Genomic DNA, 18,627 nt, shown 5'->3' on the forward strand with positions numbered 1-18,627 from the left:
AAACTGCCCACCGTGCTGCGTCATGGACCACTGGTGTTCCACTGTACCCTACAAATGTATGTCCTTACAGTTCTGCAGGTTCATGCTAATAGTTTGGAGATGGTTGCACAAGACATTACTGTGAAAGATGTGAACGATGACGGATAGCTTGCTCGTGGTGACTAGTATGACCAAAATGAAACTCTGTTACAGAAGGGCAAGTTGCGAAACAAGCAAGCTCTCACCTTGCTAGAACTCGTGAGAACCAAGCAGTCAAGCAAGAACAAAGCAGACAGCTCTTGGCGTTCGAGTAACTACATCGCGGTTGAATTGAAGAGCTATAGTTCCCTCGATTACAGAGGGACAAGTTAAAACGAAGGTAAGAGCTCATTCAGGAATTCAACCGGCGACATCGCACACACAAAGTCAGAATCAAATCCCTCGCCCGACCAGCTAAACGGCCAATCTGGCTGTTTCAACCTTAGTCCATGACACAAACCGTTTCAATGTAGTGGAATAGGTGCCTGCTACACATATTTTTGTTTTTTTCAGAGATCAATATGATATCGTTGAGCACTGGTTTTATTTCAAAGCTGTGATGACGAAGAGAGTTTGCAAGTTCTCATCACCGAAGTTGGTCCTCCAAGGCGCTAACCAGTAGGGAGACTAAACCTGAAAGGGGAGTCCTTGCAAATGGGCTTCCCTGAATAGTGTTTTGCGCAAAACGGTCCTCAGATTCAGAAGGGCATGTTCAGACAAAAGCAAGGGCTCGTATGGGATTTGAACCTGGCTAGAGAGAACCTCTTGACATTCACTGTGTCATGAAGCTCGGTTGCGGTGACGAGCAAAAAATTTCCTTGATTACAGAACGACGAGTTAACAGCAAGGAAAGGGCTCATTAGGGATTTCAACCCGGGACCACTCTCACCCAAAATTAGAATTAGACCCCTAGACCATCAAGCCAAAGTCCTCATCAGGCTGGTTTACCTCAAGGTACTTTTGTTTCGGTTCATTTCCACTTGCACAACCGTCATAACATAGACAAGACTAGACATCCTAGAAAGTTCTACTTTCCTTTCCGATATGGCTCCAAGCTTAGGTCACCACACTAGCCATTTCAATTTAGGTGGTATCGGTGCCCGCTACAGTTATTTTTTGCTTTTGTCTTTAGAGATCAAAGTAACATGGCTGAGCACTGTTTTATTACACAGCTAGGGTTGCGTGGTGAAACGGGCGTTCCCTAAATATGGGCTTCCCTGAAAGGTGTACTGAGCAAAACTGGGCTCGGCTGCAGAAGGACAAGCTTATTTGAACCTTCTTGGATCACTCACGAACAAAGCAAGAAGCGAATACAGACCGTCCAGCTTGGAAAGCTTGGGCTCGTCCGGGAGTAAAATAAAACCCGGGACCTCTCGCACCCAAAGCGAGAATCATACCCCTAGACCAACGAGCCATACGAAGCCCACGAGGCACTATACCTTGCTAATATAGGTCCCTATCGTTCGGCGGGTTCGCGCTCAACTTTTGAGGTAGTTGCACAAGATATTACTCTCTTAGAATTTTCAAGTCACCTATGCTTTTTTCAGGAATTATGTAGGGCTTTGCTGCTTTCGCTCTATTCAAACAGGGCTATAACTAATTGTTTTGGGAGATGGGAGATATCCCGAAGCAGGGTTTTTGATTCCCCAGAAGTCGCCACAAGCTATCCCCTATCATGAACCAGCAAAAAAAAACAAACAAACAACAAAAAAAAACGTTGTTTATTTAGCCACGATTTATTACCACTGCGCAATAATTCCATCAACTACATTCTGTTGGCTAGGGGACATCCCCAACCAGTGCTCTTTAGAGTGATTTTGTCTGAATTAGGTTATTTTTTGTTATTCAGAGATGGACACTTCCAGGTACAATCCAAAGAACACAAAGGAAGCCAATATTAAGCGGTAGGAACTCGGAACTTACGTTGTCCTCATGGTTAGTGTGCAAGATGCTCCTTTCATCCTCTACTGGAACGTTGCTGAAAATGATTTCTTCTGGAATTTGCATTCCCTGAAAAGGGCCTCTGTGATAAGCAGTCAAGCATAAATGCGCTCCTTATTCACAGCTGGATTCTTCACATCACAAGATGGTCTCGGCCAGCGTTGGACTAACTATCTTGTGAAACTTGTTTTGTGACACGGAGAGCTTGCTGGTTCTTACAGCCGAAGTTGGTACACCAAGACACCAAACCAAAGGTAGAAAGCGTGGATACCCTGAAAAGGGGCTTTTGTGATCATCAGACTAGCAGCAACACAGTCCTTAATCAGAGCTGGACTGTTGACATCATAAGATGGCATTGGACTAACGATGATGGATAGCTTGCTTGCGGCGTGGGTGTCCGAGCGCGACAGCCCTCAGATACAGAAGGACAAGTTGAGGAAAAAGCAAGGGCTCATCTTGGTTTGGAACCTTTCTGGAGAGACCTCTTGAGAGCCAAGCAGCCAGATCATCATGAAGCTCGGTTGAGGTGACGAGCAAAAATTTCCTCGATTACATAAGGAAGAGTTAACTGCAAGGTAAGGGCTCATCAGGGATTTCAACCCGAGACATCTCTCACCCAACATTAGAATCATACCCCTAGACCAACGAGTGAAATAGCCTATCTGGTTGTTTTACCTCAACGTACTGTTATTTTTGTTCATTTAAACACGCACAGGTTAGCACTGGTTTTATTACAAAGCTGTGATGACGTAGAGAGTTCACAAGTTCTCGTCACCTAAGTTGGCCCTCCACGATGCTAACCAATAGTGAGACCAAACCGGAAAGGGGTTGTCCCTGACGCTGGACTTCCTGAAAGGTGTAGAGCCCTGAAACTTCAGAACTAAAGGGAAGCATGGTATGGGAAGAACAAGTCCACAGAAAACACAGGCTCACCTATTTGCAAAATGAGAACCTGCCCAAACTGCCCACGAGCCAAACTGCCACTATGCTGCACCATGGACCACTGGTGTTCCACTGTACCCTACAAATGTATGTCCTTACAGTTCTGCAGGTTCATGCTAATAGTTTGAGATGGTTGCACAAGACATTACTGTGAAAGATGTGAACGATGACGGATAGCTTGCTCGTGGTGACTAGTATGACCAAAATGAAACTCTGTTACAGAAGGGCAAGTTGCGAAACAAGCAAGCTCTCACCTTGCTAGAACTCGTGAGAACCAAGCAGTCAAGCAAGAACCAAGCAGACAGCTCTTGGCGTTCGAGTAACTACATCGCGGTTGAATTGAAGAGCTATAGTTCCCTCGATTACAGAGGGACAAGTTAAAACGAAGTGTTTTTCAACCGGCGACATCTCACACACAAAGTCAGAATCAAATCCCTCGCCCGACCAGCTAAACGGCCAATCTGGCTGTTTCAACCTTAGTCCATGACACAAACCGTTTCAATGTAGTGGAATAGGTGCCTGCTACACATATTTTTGTTTTTTTTCAGAGATCAATATGATATCGTTGAGCACTGGTTTTATTTCAAAGCTGTGATGACGAAGAGAGTTTGCAAGTTCTCATCACCGAAGTTGGTCCTCCAAGGCGCTAACCAGTAGGGAGACTAAACCTGAAAGGGGAGTCCTTGCAAATGGGCTTCCCTGAATAGTGTTTTGCGCAAAACGGTCCTCAGATTCAGAAGGGCATGTTCAGACAAAAGCAAGGGCTCGTATGGGATTTGAACCTGGCTAGAGAGAACCTCTTGACATTCACTGTGTCATGAAGCTCGGTTGCGGTGACGAGCAAAAAATTTCCTTGATTACAGAACGACGAGTTAACAGCAAGGAAAGGGCTCATTAGGGATTTCAACCCGGGACCACTCTCACCCAAAATTAGAATTAGACCCCTAGACCATCAAGCCAAAGTCCTCATCAGGCTGGTTTACCTCAAGGTACTTTTGTTTCGGTTCATTTCCACTTGCACAACCGTCATAACATAGACAAGACTAGACATCCTAGAAAGTTCTACTTTCCTTTCCGATATGCTCCAAGCTTAGGTCACCACACTAGCCATTTCAATTTAGTGGTATCGGTGCCCGCTACAGTTATTTTTTGCTTTTGTCTTTAGAGATCAAAGTAACATGGCTGAGCACTGGTTTTATTACACAGCTAGGGTTGCGTGGTGAAACGGGCGTTCCCTAAATATGGGCTTCCCTGAAAGGTGTACTGAGCAAAACTGGGCTCGGCTGCAGAAGGACAAGCTTATTTGAACCTTCTTGGATCACTCACGAACAAAGCAAGAAGCGAATACAGACCGTCCAGCTTGGAAAGCTTGGGCTCGTCCGGGAGTAAAATAAAACCCGGGACCTCTCGCACCCAAAGCGAGAATCATACCCCTAGACCAACGAGCCATACGAAGCCCACGAGGCACTATACCTTGCTAATATAGGTCCCTATCGTTCGGCGGGTTCACGCTCAACTTTTGAGGTAGTTGCACAAGATATTACTCTCTTAGAATTTTCAAGTCACCTATGCTTTTTTCAGGAATTATGTAGGGCTTTGCTGCTTTCGCTCTATTCAAACAGGGCTATAACTAATTGTTTTGGGAGATGGAGATATCCCGAAGCAGGGTTTTTGATTCCCCAGAAAGTCGCAACAAGCTATCCCCTATCATAACCAGCAAAAAAAAAAAAAAAACAAAAAAAAACGTTGTTTATTTAGCCACGATTATTACCACTGCAATAATTCCATCAACTACATTCTGTTGGCTAGGGGACATCCCCAACCAGTGCTCTTTAGAGTGATTTTGTCTGAATTAGGTTATTTTTGTTATTCAGAGATGGACACTTCCAGGTACAATCCAAAGAACACAAAGGAAGCCAATATTAAGCGGTAGGAACTCGGAACTTACGTTGTCCTCATGGTTAGTGTGCAAGATGCTCCTTTCATCCTCTACTGGAACGTTGCTGAAAATGATTTCTTCTGGAATTTGCATTCCCTGAAAAGGGCCTCTGTGATAAGCAGTCAAGCATAAATGCGCTCCTTATTCACAGCTGGATTCTTCACATCACAAGATGGTCTCGGCCAGCGTTGGACTAACTATCTTGTGAAACTTGTTTTGTGACACGAGAGCTTGCTGGTTCTTACAGCCGAAGTTGGTACACCAAGACACCAAACCAAAGGTAGAAAGCGTGGATACCCTGAAAAGGGGCTTTTGTGATCATCAGACTAGCAGCAACACAGTCCTTAATCAGAGCTGGACTGTTGACATCATAAGATGGCATTGGACTAACGATGATGGATAGCTTGCTTGCGGCGTGGGTGTCCGAGCGCGACAGCCCTCAGATACAGAAGGACAAGTTGAGGAAAAAGCAAGGGCTCATCTTGGTTTGGAACCTTTCTGGAGAGAACCTCTTGAGAGCCAAGCAGCCAGATCATCATGAAGCTCGGTTGAGGTGACGAGCAAAAATTTTCCTCGATTACATAAGGAAGAGTTAACTGCAAGGTAAGGGCTCATCAGGGATTTCAACCCGAGACATCTCTCACCCAACATTAGAATCATACCCCTAGACCAACGAGTGAAATAGCCTATCTGGTTGTTTTATACCTCAACGTACTGTTATTTTTGTTATTTTTTTGCTTTTTTTTGTCTTAGAGATCAAAGTACATGGCTGAGCACTGGTTTTATTACACAGCTAGGGTTGCGTGGTGAAACGGGCGTTCCCTAAATATGGGCTTCCCTGAAAGGTGTACTGAGCAAAACTGGGCTCGGCTGCAGAAGGACAAGCTTATTTGAACCTTCTTGGATCACTCACGAACAAGCAAGAGAAGCGAATACAGACCGTCCAGCTTGGAAAGCTTGGGCTCGTCCGGGAGTAAAATAAAACCCGGACCTCTCGCACCCAAAGCGAGAATCATACCCCTAGACCAACGAGCCATACGAAGCCCACGAGGCACTATACCTTGCTAATATAGGTCCCTATCGTTCGGCGGGTTCACGCTCACTTTTGAGGTAGTTGCACAAGATATTACTCTCTTAGAATTTTCAAGTCACCTATGCTTTTTTCAGGAATTATGTAGGGCTTTGCTGCTTTCGCTCTATTCAAACAGGGCTATAACTAATTGTTTTGGGAGATGGGAGATATCCCGAAGCAGGGTTTTTGATTCCCCAGAAAGTCGCCACAAGCTATCCCCTATCATGACCAGCAAAAAAAAACAAACAAACAACAAAAAAAACGTTGTTTATTTAGCCACGATTTATTACCACTGCAATAATTCCATCAACTACATTCTGTTGGCTAGGGGACATCCCCAACCAGTGCTCTTTAGAGTGATTTTGTCTGAATTAGGTTATTTTTGTTATTCAGAGATGGACACTTCCAGGTACAATCCAAAGAACACAAAGGAAGCCAATATTAAGCGGTAGGAACTCGGAACTTACGTTGTCCTCATGGTTAGTGTGCAAGATGCTCCTTTCATCCTCTACTGGAACGTTGCTGAAAATGATTTCTTCTGGAATTTGCATTCCCTGAAAAGGGCCTCTGTGATAAGCAGTCAAGCATAAATGCGCTCCTTATTCACAGCTGGATTCTTCACATCACAAGATGGTCTCGGCCAGCGTTGGACTAACTATCTTGTGAAACTTGTTTTGTGACACGGAGAGCTTGCTGGTTCTTACAGCCGAAGTTGGTACACCAAGACACCAAACCAAAGGTAGAAAGCGTGGATACCCTGAAAAGGGGCTTTTGTGATCATCAGACTAGCAGCAACACAGTCCTTAATCAGAGCTGGACTGTTGACATCATAAGATGGCATTGGACTAACGATGATGGATAGCTTGCTTGCGGCGTGGGTGTCCGAGCGCGACAGCCCTCAGATACAGAAGGACAAGTTGAGGAAAAAGCAAGGGCTCATCTTGGTTTGGAACCTTTCTGGAGAGAACCTCTTGAGAGCCAAGCAGCCAGATCATCATGAAGCTCGGTTGAGGTGACGAGCAAAAATTTCCTCGATTACATAAGGAAGAGTTAACTGCAAGGTAAGGGCTCATCAGGGATTTCAACCCGAGACATCTCTCACCCAACATTAGAATCATACCCCTAGACCAACGAGTGAAATAGCCTATCTGGTTGTTTTACCTCAACGTACTGTTATTTTTGTTCATTTAAACACGCACAGGTTAGCACTGGTTTTATTACAAAGCTGTGATGACGTAGAGAGTTCACAAGTTCTCGTCACCTAAGTTGGCCCTCCACGATGCTAACCAATAGTGAGACCAAACCGGAAAGGGGTTGTCCCTGACGCTGGACTTCCCTGAAAGGTGTCAGAGCAAAAGGGGAAGAAGGGTATGGAAGAACAAGTCCACAGAAACACATGCACCTATTTGCAAATGGAACCTCTCATGAACTAAACAGCCAAGCAACCCTGAGGTAGACTATTCCACATAACGCTTGGGCTCATCCGGGATTTGAACCCGGGACCTCTCGCACCCTAAGCGAGAATCATACCACTAGACCAACGAGCCAAACTGCCCACAGTACTGCACCATGGACCACTGGTGTTCCACTGTACCCTACAAATGTATGTCCTTACAGTTCTGCAGGTTCATGCTAATAGTTTGAGATGGTTGCACAAGACATTACTGTGAAAGATGTGAACGATGACGGATAGCTTGCTCGTGGTGACTAGTATGACCAAAATGAAACTCTGTTACAGAAGGGCAAGTTGCGAAACAAGCAAGCTCTCACCTTGCTAGAACTCGTGAGAACCAAGCAGTCAAGCAAGAACAAAGCAGACAGCTCTTGGCGTTCGAGTAACTACATCGCGGTTGAATTGAAGAGCTATAGTTCCCTCGATTACAGAGGGACAAGTTAAAACGAAGGTAAGAGCTCATTCAGGAATTCAACCGGCGACATCGCACACACAAAGTCAGAATCAAATCCCTCGCCCGACCAGCTAAATGGCCAATCTGGCTGTTTCAACCTTAGTCCATGACACAAACCGTTTCAATGTAGTGGAATAGGTGCCTGCTACACATATTTTTGTTTTTTTCAGAGATCAATATGATATCGTTGAGCACTGGTTTTATTTCAAAGCTGTGATGACGAAGAGAGTTTGCAAGTTCTCATCACCGAAGTTGGTCCTCCAAGGCGCTAACCAGTAGGGAGACTAAACCTGAAAGGGGAGTCCTTGCAAATGGGCTTCCCTGAATAGTGTTTTGCGCAAAACGGTCCTCAGATTCAGAAGGGCATGTTCAGACAAAAGCAAGGGCTCGTATGGGATTTGAACCTGGCTAGAGAGAACCTCTTGACATTCACTGTGTCATGAAGCTCGGTTGCGGTGACGAGCAAAAAATTTCCTTGATTACAGAACGACGAGTTAACAGCAAGGAAAGGGCTCATTAGGGATTTCAACCCGGGACCACTCTCACCCAAAATTAGAATTAGACCCCTAGACCATCAAGCCAAAGTCCTCATCAGGCTGGTTTACCTCAAGGTACTTTTGTTTCGGTTCATTTCCACTTGCACAACCGTCATAACATAGACAAGACTAGACATCCTAGAAAGTTCTACTTTCCTTTCCGATATGGCATCCAAGCTTAGGTCACCACACTAGCCATTTCAATTTAGTGGTATCGGTGCCCGCTACAGTTATTTTTTGCTTTTGTCTTTAGAGATCAAAGTAACATGGCTGAGCACTGGTTTTTATTACACAGCTAGGGTTGCGTGGTGAAACGGGCGTTCCCTAAATATGGGCTTCCCTGAAAGGTGTACTGAGCAAAACTGGGCTCGGCTGCAGAAGGACAAGCTTATTTGAACCTTCTTGGATCACTCACGAACAAAGCAAGAAGCGAATACAGACCGTCCAGCTTGGAAAGCTTGGGCTCGTCCGGGAGTAAAATAAAACCCGGGACCTCTCGCACCCAAAGCGAGAATCATACCCCTAGACCAACGAGCCATACGAAGCCCACGAGGCACTATACCTTGCTAATATAGGTCCCTATCGTTCGGCGGGTTCGCGCTCAACTTTTGAGGTAGTTGCACAAGATATTACTCTCTTAGAATTTTCAAGTCACCTATGCTTTTTTCAGGAATTATGTAGGGCTTTGCTGCTTTCGCTCTATTCAAACAGGGCTATAACTAATTGTTTTGGGAGATGGGAGATATCCCGAAGCAGGGTTTTTGATTCCCCAGAAAGTCGCCACAAGCTATCCCCTATCATGACCAGCAAAAAAAAACAAACAAACAACAAAAAAAACGTTGTTTATTTAGCCACGATTTATTACCACTGCAATAATTCCATCAACTACATTCTGTTGGCTAGGGGACATCCCCAACCAGTGCTCTTTAGAGTGATTTTGTCTGAATTAGGTTATTTTTGTTATTCAGAGATGGACACTTCCAGGTACAATCCAAAGAACACAAAGGAAGCCAATATTAAGCGGTAGGAACTCGGAACTTACGTTGTCCTCATGGTTAGTGTGCAAGATGCTCCTTTCATCCTCTACTGGAACGTTGCTGAAAATGATTTCTTCTGGAATTTGCATTCCCTGAAAAGGGCCTCTGTGATAAGCAGTCAAGCATAAATGCGCTCCTTATTCACAGCTGGATTCTTCACATCACAAGATGGTCTCGGCCAGCGTTGGACTAACTATCTTGTGAAACTTGTTTTGTGACACGGAGAGCTTGCTGGTTCTTACAGCCGAAGTTGGTACACCAAGACACCAAACCAAAGGTAGAAAGCGTGGATACCCTGAAAAGGGGCTTTTGTGATCATCAGACTAGCAGCAACACAGTCCTTAATCAGAGCTGGACTGTTGACATCATAAGATGGCATTGGACTAACGATGATGGATAGCTTGCTTGCGGCGTGGGTGTCCGAGCGCGACAGCCCTCAGATACAGAAGGACAAGTTGAGGAAAAAGCAAGGGCTCATCTTGGTTTGGAACCTTTCTGGAGAGAACCTCTTGAGAGCCAAGCAGCCAGATCATCATGAAGCTCGGTTGAGGTGACGAGCAAAAATTTCCTCGATTACATAAGGAAGAGTTAACTGCAAGGTAAGGGCTCATCAGGGATTTCAACCCGAGACATCTCTCACCCAACATTAGAATCATACCCCTAGACCAACGAGTGAAATAGCCTATCTGGTTGTTTTACCTCAACGTACTGTTATTTTTGTTCATTTAAACACGCACAGGTTAGCACTGGTTTTATTACAAAGCTGTGATGACGTAGAGAGTTCACAAGTTCTCGTCACCTAAGTTGGCCCTCCACGATGCTAACCAATAGTGAGACCAAACCGGAAAGGGGTTTTCCCTGACGCTGGACTTCCCTGAAAGGTGTCAGAGCAAAAGGTAAGCAGGGTATGGAAGAACAAGTCCACAGAAACACATGCACCTATTTGCAAATGGAACCTCTCATGAACTAAACAGCCAAGCAACCCTGAGGTAGACTATTCCACATAACGCTTGGGCTCATCCGGGATTTGAACCCGGGACCTCTCGCACCCTAAGCGAGAATCATACAACTAGACCAACGAGCCAAACTGCCCACTGGTGCTGCGCCATGGACCACTGGTGTTCCACTGTACCCTACAAATGTATGTCCTTACAGTTCTGCAGGTTCATGCTAATAGTTTGAGATGGTTGCACAAGACATTACTGTGAAAGATGTGAACGATGACGGATAGCTTGCTCGTGGTGACTAGTATGACCAAAATGAAACTCTGTTACAGAAGGGCAAGTTGCGAAACAAGCAAGCTCTCACCTTGCTAGAACTCGTGAGAACCAAGCAGTCAAGCAAGAACAAAGCAGACAGCTCTTGGCGTTCGAGTAACTACATCGCGGTTGAATTGAAGAGCTATAGTTCCCTCGATTACAGAGGGACAAGTTAAAACGAAGGTAAGAGCTCATTCAGGAATTCAACCGGCGACATCGCACACACAAAGTCAGAATCAAATCCCTCGCCCGACCAGCTAAACGGCCAATCTGGCTGTTTCAACCTTAGTCCATGACACAAACCGTTTCAATGTAGTGGAATAGGTGCCTGCTACACATATTTTTGTTTTTTTCAGAGATCAATATGATATCGTTGAGCACTGGTTTTATTTCAAAGCTGTGATGACGAAGAGAGTTTGCAAGTTCTCATCACCGAAGTTGGTCCTCCAAGGCGCTAACCAGTAGGGAGACTAAACCTGAAAGGGGAGTCCTTGCAAATGGGCTTCCCTGAATAGTGTTTTGCGCAAAACGGTCCTCAGATTCAGAAGGGCATGTTCAGACAAAAGCAAGGGCTCGTATGGGATTTGAACCTGGCTAGAGAGAACCTCTTGACATTCACTGTGTCATGAAGCTCGGTTGCGGTGACGAGCAAAAAATTTCCTTGATTACAGAACGACGAGTTAACAGCAAGGAAAGGGCTCATTAGGGATTTCAACCCGGGACCACTCTCACCCAAAATTAGAATTAGACCCCTAGACCATCAAGCCAAAGTCCTCATCAGGCCGGTTTACCGCAAGGTACTTTTGTTTCGGTTCATTTCCACTTGCACAACCGTCATAACATAGACAAGTCTAGACATCCTAGAAAGTTCTACTTTCCTTTCCGATATGGCTCCAAGCTTAGGTCACCACACTAGCCATTTCAATTTAGTGGTATCGGTGCCCGCTACAGTTATTTTTTGCTTTTGTCTTTAGAGATCAAAGTAACATGGCTGAGCACTGGTTTTATTACACAGCTAGGGTTGCGTGGTGAAACGGGCGTTCCCTAAATATGGGCTTCCCTGAAAGGTGTACTGAGCAAAACTGGGCTCGGCTGCAGAAGGACAAGCTTATTTGAACCTTCTTGGATCACTCACGAACAAAGCAAGAAGCGAATACAGACCGTCCAGCTTGGAAAGCTTGGGCTCGTCCGGGAGTAAAATAAAACCCGGGACCTCTCGCACCCAAAGCGAGAATCATACCCCTAGACCAACGAGCCATACGAAGCCCACGAGGCACTATACCTTGCTAATATAGGTCCCTATCGTTCGGCGGGTTCACGCTCAACTTTTGAGGTAGTTGCACAAGATATTACTCTCTTAGAATTTTCAAGTCACCTATGCTTTTTTCAGGAATTATGTAGGGCTTTGCTGCTTTCGCTCTATTCAAACAGGGCTATAACTAATTGTTTTGGGAGATGGGAGATATCCCGAAGCAGGGTTTTTGATTCCCCAGAAAGTCGCCACAAGCTATCCCCTATCATGACCAGCAAAAAAAAACAAACAAACAACAAAAAAAACGTTGTTTATTTAGCCACGATTTATTACCACTGCAATAATTCCATCAACTACATTCTGTTGGCTAGGGCACATCCCCAACCAGTGCTCTTTAGAGTGATTTTGTCTGAATTAGGTTATTTTTGTTATTCAGAGATGGACACTTCCAGGTACAATCCAAAGAACACAAAGGAAGCCAATATTAAGCGGTAGGAACTCGGAACTTACGTTGTCCTCGTGGTTAGTGTGCAAGATGCTCCTTTCATCCTCTACTGGAACGTTGCTGAAAATGATTTCTTCTGGAATTTGCATTCCCTGAAAAGGGCCTCTGTGATAAGCAGTCAAGCATAAATGCGCTCCTTATTCACAGCTGGATTCTTCACATCACAAGATGGTCTCGGCCAGCGTTGGACTAACTATCTTGTGAAACTTGTTTTGTGACACGGAGAGCTTGCTGGTTCTTACAGCCGAAGTTGGTACACCAAGACACCAAACCAAAGGTAGAAAGCGTGGATACCCTGAAAAGGGGCTTTTGTGATCATCAGACTAGCAGCAACACAGTCCTTAATCAGAGCTGGACTGTTGACATCATAAGATGGCATTGGACTAACGATGATGGATAGCTTGCTTGCGGCGTGGGTGTCCGAGCGCGACAGCCCTCAGATACAGAAGGACAAGTTGAGGAAAAAGCAAGGGCTCATCTTGGTTTGGAACCTTTCTGGAGAGAACCTCTTGAGAGCCAAGCAGCCAGATCATCATGAAGCTCGGTTGAGGTGACGAGCAAAAATTTCCTCGATTACATAAGGAAGAGTTAACTGCAAGGTAAGGGCTCATCAGGGATTTCAACCCGAGACATCTCTCACCCAACATTAGAATCATACCCCTAGACCAACGAGTGAAATAGCCTATCTGGTTGTTTTACCTCAACGTACTGTTATTTTTGTTCATTTAAACACGCACAGGTTAGCACTGGTTTTATTACAAAGCTGTGATGACGTAGAGAGTTCACAAGTTCTCGTCACCTAAGTTGGCCCTCCACGATGCTAACCAATAGTGAGACCAAACCGGAAAGGGGTTGTCCCTGACGCTGGACTTCCCTGAAAGGTGTCAGAGCAAAAGGGAAGCAGGGTATGGAAGAACAAGTCCACAGAAACACATGCACCTATTTGCAAATGGAACCTCTCATGAACTAAACAGCCAAGCAACCCTGAGGTAGACTATTCCACATAACGCTTGGGCTCATCCGGGATTTGAACCCGGGACCTCTCGCACCCTAAGCGAGAATCATACCACTAGACCAACGAGCCAAACTGCCCACTGGTGCTGCGCCATGGACCACTGGTGTTCCACTGTACCCTACAAATGTATGTCCTTACAGTTCTGCAGGTTCATGCTAATAGTTTGAGATGGTTGCACAAGACATTACTGTGAAAGATGTGAACGATGACGGATAGCTTGCTCGTGGTGACTAGTATGACCAAAATGAAACTCTGTTACAGAAGGGCAAGTTGCGAAACAAGCAAGCTCTCACCTTGCTAGAACTCGTGAGAACCAAGCAGTCAAGCAAGAACAAAGCAGACAGCTCTTGGCGTTCGAGTAACTACATCGCGGTTGAATTGAAGAGCTATAGTTCCCTCGATTACAGAGGGACAAGTTAAAACGAAGGTAAGAGCTCATTCAGGAATTCAACCGGCGACATCGCACACACAAAGTCAGAATCAAATCCCTCGCCCGACCAGCTAAATGGCCAATCTGGCTGTTTCAACCTTAGTCCATGACACAAACCGTTTCAATGTAGTGGAATAGGTGCCTGCTACACATATTTTTGTTTTTTTCAGAGATCAATATGATATCGTTGAGCACTGGTTTTATTTCAAAGCTGTGATGACGAAGAGAGTTTGCAAGTTCTCATCACCGAAGTTGGTCCTCCAAGGCGCTAACCAGTAGGGAGACTAAACCTGAAAGGGGAGTCCTTGCAAATGGGCTTCCCTGAATAGTGTTTTGCGCAAAACGGTCCTCAGATTCAGAAGGGCATGTTCAGACAAAAGCAAGGGCTCGTATGGGATTTGAACCTGGCTAGAGAGAACCTCTTGACATTCACTGTGTCATGAAGCTCGGTTGCGGTGACGAGCAAAAAATTTCCTTGATTACAGAACGACGAGTTAACAGCAAGGAAAGGGCTCATTAGGGATTTCAACCCGGGACCACTCTCACCCAAAATTAGAATTAGACCCCTAGACCATCAAGCCAAAGTCCTCATCAGGCTGGTTTACCTCAAGGTACTTTTGTTTCGGTTCATTTTCCACTTGCACAACCGTCATAACATAGACAAGACTAGACATCCTAGAAAGTTCTACTTTCCTTTCCGATATGGCTCCAAGCTTAGGTCACCACACTAGCCATTTCAATTTAGTGGTATCGGTGCCCGCTACAGTTATTTTTTGCTTTTGTCTTTAGAGATCAAAGTAACATGGCTGAGCACTGGTTTTTATTACACAGCTAGGGTTGCGTGGTGAAACGGGCGTTCCCTAAATATGGGCTTCCCTGAAAGGTGTACTGAGCAAAACTGGGCTCGGCTGCAGAAGGACAAGCTTATTTGAACCTTCTTGGATCACTCACGAACAAAGCAAGAAGCGAATACAGACCGTCCAGCTTGGAAAGCTTGGGCTCGTCCGGGAGTAAAATAAAACCCGGGACCTCTCGCACCCAAAGCGAGAATCATACCCCTAGACCAACGAGCCATACGAAGCCCACGAGGCACTATACCTTGCTAATATAGGTCCCTATCGTTCGGCGGGTTCACGCTCAACTTTTGAGGTAGTTGCACAAGATATTACTCTCTTAGAATTTTCAAGTCACCTATGCTTTTTTCAGGAATTATGTAGGGCTTTGCTGCTTTCGCTCTATTCAAACAGGGCTATAACTAATTGTTTTGGGAGATGGGAGATATCCCGAAGCAGGGTTTTTGATTCCCCAGAAAGTCGCCACAAGCTATCCCCTATCATGACCAGCAAAAAAAAACAAACAAACAACAAAAAAAACGTTGTTTATTTAGCCACGATTTATTACCACTGCAATAATTCCATCAACTACATTCTGTTGGCTAGGGCACATCCCCAACCAGTGCTCTTTAGAGTGATTTTGTCTGAATTAGGTTATTTTTGTTATTCAGAGATGGACACTTCCAGGTACAATCCAAAGAACACAAAGGAAGCCAATATTAAGCGGTAGGAACTCGGAACTTACGTTGTCCTCGTGGTTAGTGTGCAAGATGCTCCTTTCATCCTCTACTGGAACGTTGCTGAAAATGATTTCTTCTGGAATTTGCATTCCCTGAAAAGGGCCTCTGTGATAAGCAGTCAAGCATAAATGCGCTCCTTATTCACAGCTGGATTCTTCACATCACAAGATGGTCTCGGCCAGCGTTGGACTAACTATCTTGTGAAACTTGTTTTGTGACACGGAGAGCTTGCTGGTTCTTACAGCCGAAGTTGGTACACCAAGACACCAAACCAAAGGTAGAAAGCGTGGATACCCTGAAAAGGGGCTTTTGTGATCATCAGACTAGCATCAACACAGTCCTTAATCAGAGCTGGACTGTTGACATCATAAGATGGCATTGGACTAACGATGATGGATAGCTTGCTTGCGGCGTGGGTGTCCGAGCGCGACAGCCCTCAGATACAGAAGGACAAGTTGAGGAAAAAGCAAGGGCTCATCTTGGTTTGGAACCTTTCTGGAGAGAACCTCTTGAGAGCCAAGCAGCCAGATCATCATGAAGCTCGGTTGAGGTGACGAGCAAAAATTTCCTCGATTACATAAGGAAGAGTTAACTGCAAGGTAAGGGCTCATCAGGGATTTCAACCCGAGACATCTCTCACCCAACATTAGAATCATACCCCTAGACCAACGAGTGAAATAGCCTATCTGGTTGTTTTACCTCAACGTACTGTTATTTTTGTTCATTTAAACACGCACAGGTTAGCACTGGTTTTATTACAAAGCTGTGATGACGTAGAGAGTTCACAAGTTCTCGTCACCTAAGTTGGCCCTCCACGATGCTAACCAATAGTGAGACCAAACCGGAAAGGGGTTGTCCCTGACGCTGGACTTCCCTGAAAGGTGTCAGAGCAAAAGGGAAGCAGGGTATGGAAGAACAAGTCCACAGAAACACATGCACCTATTTGCAAATGGAACCTCTCATGAACTAAACAGCCAAGCAACCCTGAGGTAGACTATTCCACATAACGCTTGGGCTCATCCGGGATTTGAACCCGGGACCTCTCGCACCCTAAGCGAGAATCATACCACTAGACCAACGAGCCAAACTGCCCACCATGGTACTGCGCCATGGACCACTGGTGTTCCACTGTACCCTACAAATGTATGTCCTTACAGTTCTGCAGGTTCATGCTAATAGTTTGAGATGGTTGCACAAGACATTACTGTGAAAGATGTGAACGATGACGGATAGCTTGCTCGTGGTGACTAGTATGACCAAAATGAAACTCTGTTACAGAAGGGCAAGTTGCGAAACAAGCAAGCTCTCACCTTGCTAGAACTCGTGAGAACCAAGCAGTCAAGCAAGAACCAAGCAGACAGCTCTTGGCGTTCGAGTAACTACATCGCGGTAGTGAAGAGCTATAGTTCCCTCGATTACAGAGGACAAGTAAGTAGCTCATTCAGGAATTCAACCGGCGACATCTCACACACAAAGTCAGAATCAAATCCCTCGCCCGACCAGCTAAACGGCCAATCTGGCTGTTTCAACCTTAGTCCATGACACAAACCGTTTCAATGTAGTGGAATAGGTGCCTGCTACACATATTTTTGTTTTTTTCAGAGATCAATATGATATCGTTGAGCACTGGTTTTATTTCAAAGCTGTGATGACGAAGAGAGTTTGCAAGTTCTCATCACCGAAGTTGGTCCTCCAAGGCGCTAACCAGTAGGGAGACTAAACCTGAAAGGGGAGTCCCTTGCAAATGGGCTTCCCTGAATAGTGTTTTGTGCAAAACGGTCCTCAGATTCAGAAGGGCATGTTCAGACAAAAGCAAGGGCTCGTATGGGATTTGAACCTGGCTAGAGAGAACCTCTTGACATTCACTGTGTCATGAAGCTCGGTTGCGGTGACGAGCAAAAAATTTCCTTGATTACAGAACGACGAGTTAACAGCAAGGAAAGGGCTCATTAGGGATTTCAACCCGGGACCACTCTCACCCAAAATTAGAATTAGACCCCTAGACCATCAAGCCAAAGTCCTCATCAGGCTGGTTTACCTCAAGGTACTTTTGTTTCGGTTCATTTCCACTTGCACAACCGTCATAACATAGACAAGTACTAGACATCCTAGAAAGTTCTACTTTCCTTTCCGATATGGCTCCAAGCTTAGGTCACCACACTAGCCATTTCAATTTAGTGGTATCGGTGCCCGCTACAGTTATTTTTTGCTTTTGTCTTTAGAGATCAAAGTAACATGGCTGAGCACTGGTTTTATTACACAGCTAGGGTTGCGTGGTGAAACGGGCGTTCCCTAAATATGGGCTTCCCTGAAAGGTGTACTGAGCAAAACTGGGCTCGGCTGCAGAAGGACAAGCTTATTTGAACCTTCTTGGATCACTCACGAACAAAGCAAGAAGCGAATACAGACCGTCCAGCTTGGAAAGCTTGGGCTCGTCCGGGAGTAAATAAAACCCGGGACCTCTCGCACCCAAAGCGAGAATCATACCCCTAGACCAACGAGCCATACGAAGCCCACGAGGCACTATACCTTGCTAATATAGGTCCCTATCGTTCGGCGGGTTCACGCTCAACTTTTGAGGTAGTTGCACAAGATATTACTCTCTTAGAATTTTCAAGTCACCTATGCTTTTTTCAGGAATTATGTAGGGCTTTGCTGCTTTCGCTCTATTCAAACAGGGCTATAACTAATTGTTTTGGGAGATGGGAGATATCCCGAAGCAGGGTTTTTGATTCCCCAGAAAGTCGCAACAAGCTATCCCCTATCATACCAGCAAAAAAAAAAAAAAAAACAACAAAAAAAACGTTGTTTATTTAGCCACGATTTATTACCACTGCAATAATTCCATCAACTACATTCTGTTGGCTAGGGCACATCCCCAACCAGTGCTCTTTAGAGTGATTTTGTCTGAATTAGGTTATTTTTGTTATTCAGAGATGGACACTTCCAGGTACAATCCAAAGAACACAAAGGAAGCCAATATTAAGCGGTAGGAACTCGGAACTTACGTTGTCCTCGTGGTTAGTGTGCAAGATGCTCCTTTCATCCTCTACTGGAACGTTGCTGAAAATGATTTCTTCTGGAATTTGCATTCCCTGAAAAGGGCCTCTGTGATAAGCAGTCAAGCATAAATGCGCTCCTTATTCACAGCTGGATTCTTCACATCACAAGATGGTCTCGGCCAGCGTTGGACTAACTATC

At 45.2% G+C, this 18,627-nt stretch overlaps 4 non-coding genes across 4 annotated transcripts; all 4 read right to left on the minus strand.

The window, feature by feature from the left end:
- Positions 1–7,387: 7,387 nt before the first annotated feature.
- trnap-agg (transfer RNA proline (anticodon AGG)) lies at positions 7,388–7,459 on the minus strand. The gene has a single exon. It is a non-coding gene; the product is annotated as a tRNA-Pro (tRNA).
- A 2,945-nt stretch (positions 7,460–10,404) lies between these two features.
- On the minus strand, positions 10,405–10,476 carry trnap-agg (transfer RNA proline (anticodon AGG)). Its single transcript has one exon. It is a non-coding gene; the product is annotated as a tRNA-Pro (tRNA).
- A 2,944-nt stretch (positions 10,477–13,420) lies between these two features.
- trnap-agg (transfer RNA proline (anticodon AGG)) lies at positions 13,421–13,492 on the minus strand. Its single transcript has one exon. It is a non-coding gene; the product is annotated as a tRNA-Pro (tRNA).
- A 2,946-nt stretch (positions 13,493–16,438) lies between these two features.
- trnap-agg (transfer RNA proline (anticodon AGG)) lies at positions 16,439–16,510 on the minus strand. The gene has a single exon. It is a non-coding gene; the product is annotated as a tRNA-Pro (tRNA).
- Between the last annotated feature and the right edge of the window lie 2,117 nt (positions 16,511–18,627).

The sequence above is a fragment of the Ictalurus punctatus genome, unplaced genomic scaffold (assembly GCF_001660625.3).
Source record: "Ictalurus punctatus breed USDA103 unplaced genomic scaffold, Coco_2.0 tig00163686, whole genome shotgun sequence".
Classification (NCBI taxonomy): domain Eukaryota; kingdom Metazoa; phylum Chordata; class Actinopteri; order Siluriformes; family Ictaluridae; genus Ictalurus; species Ictalurus punctatus.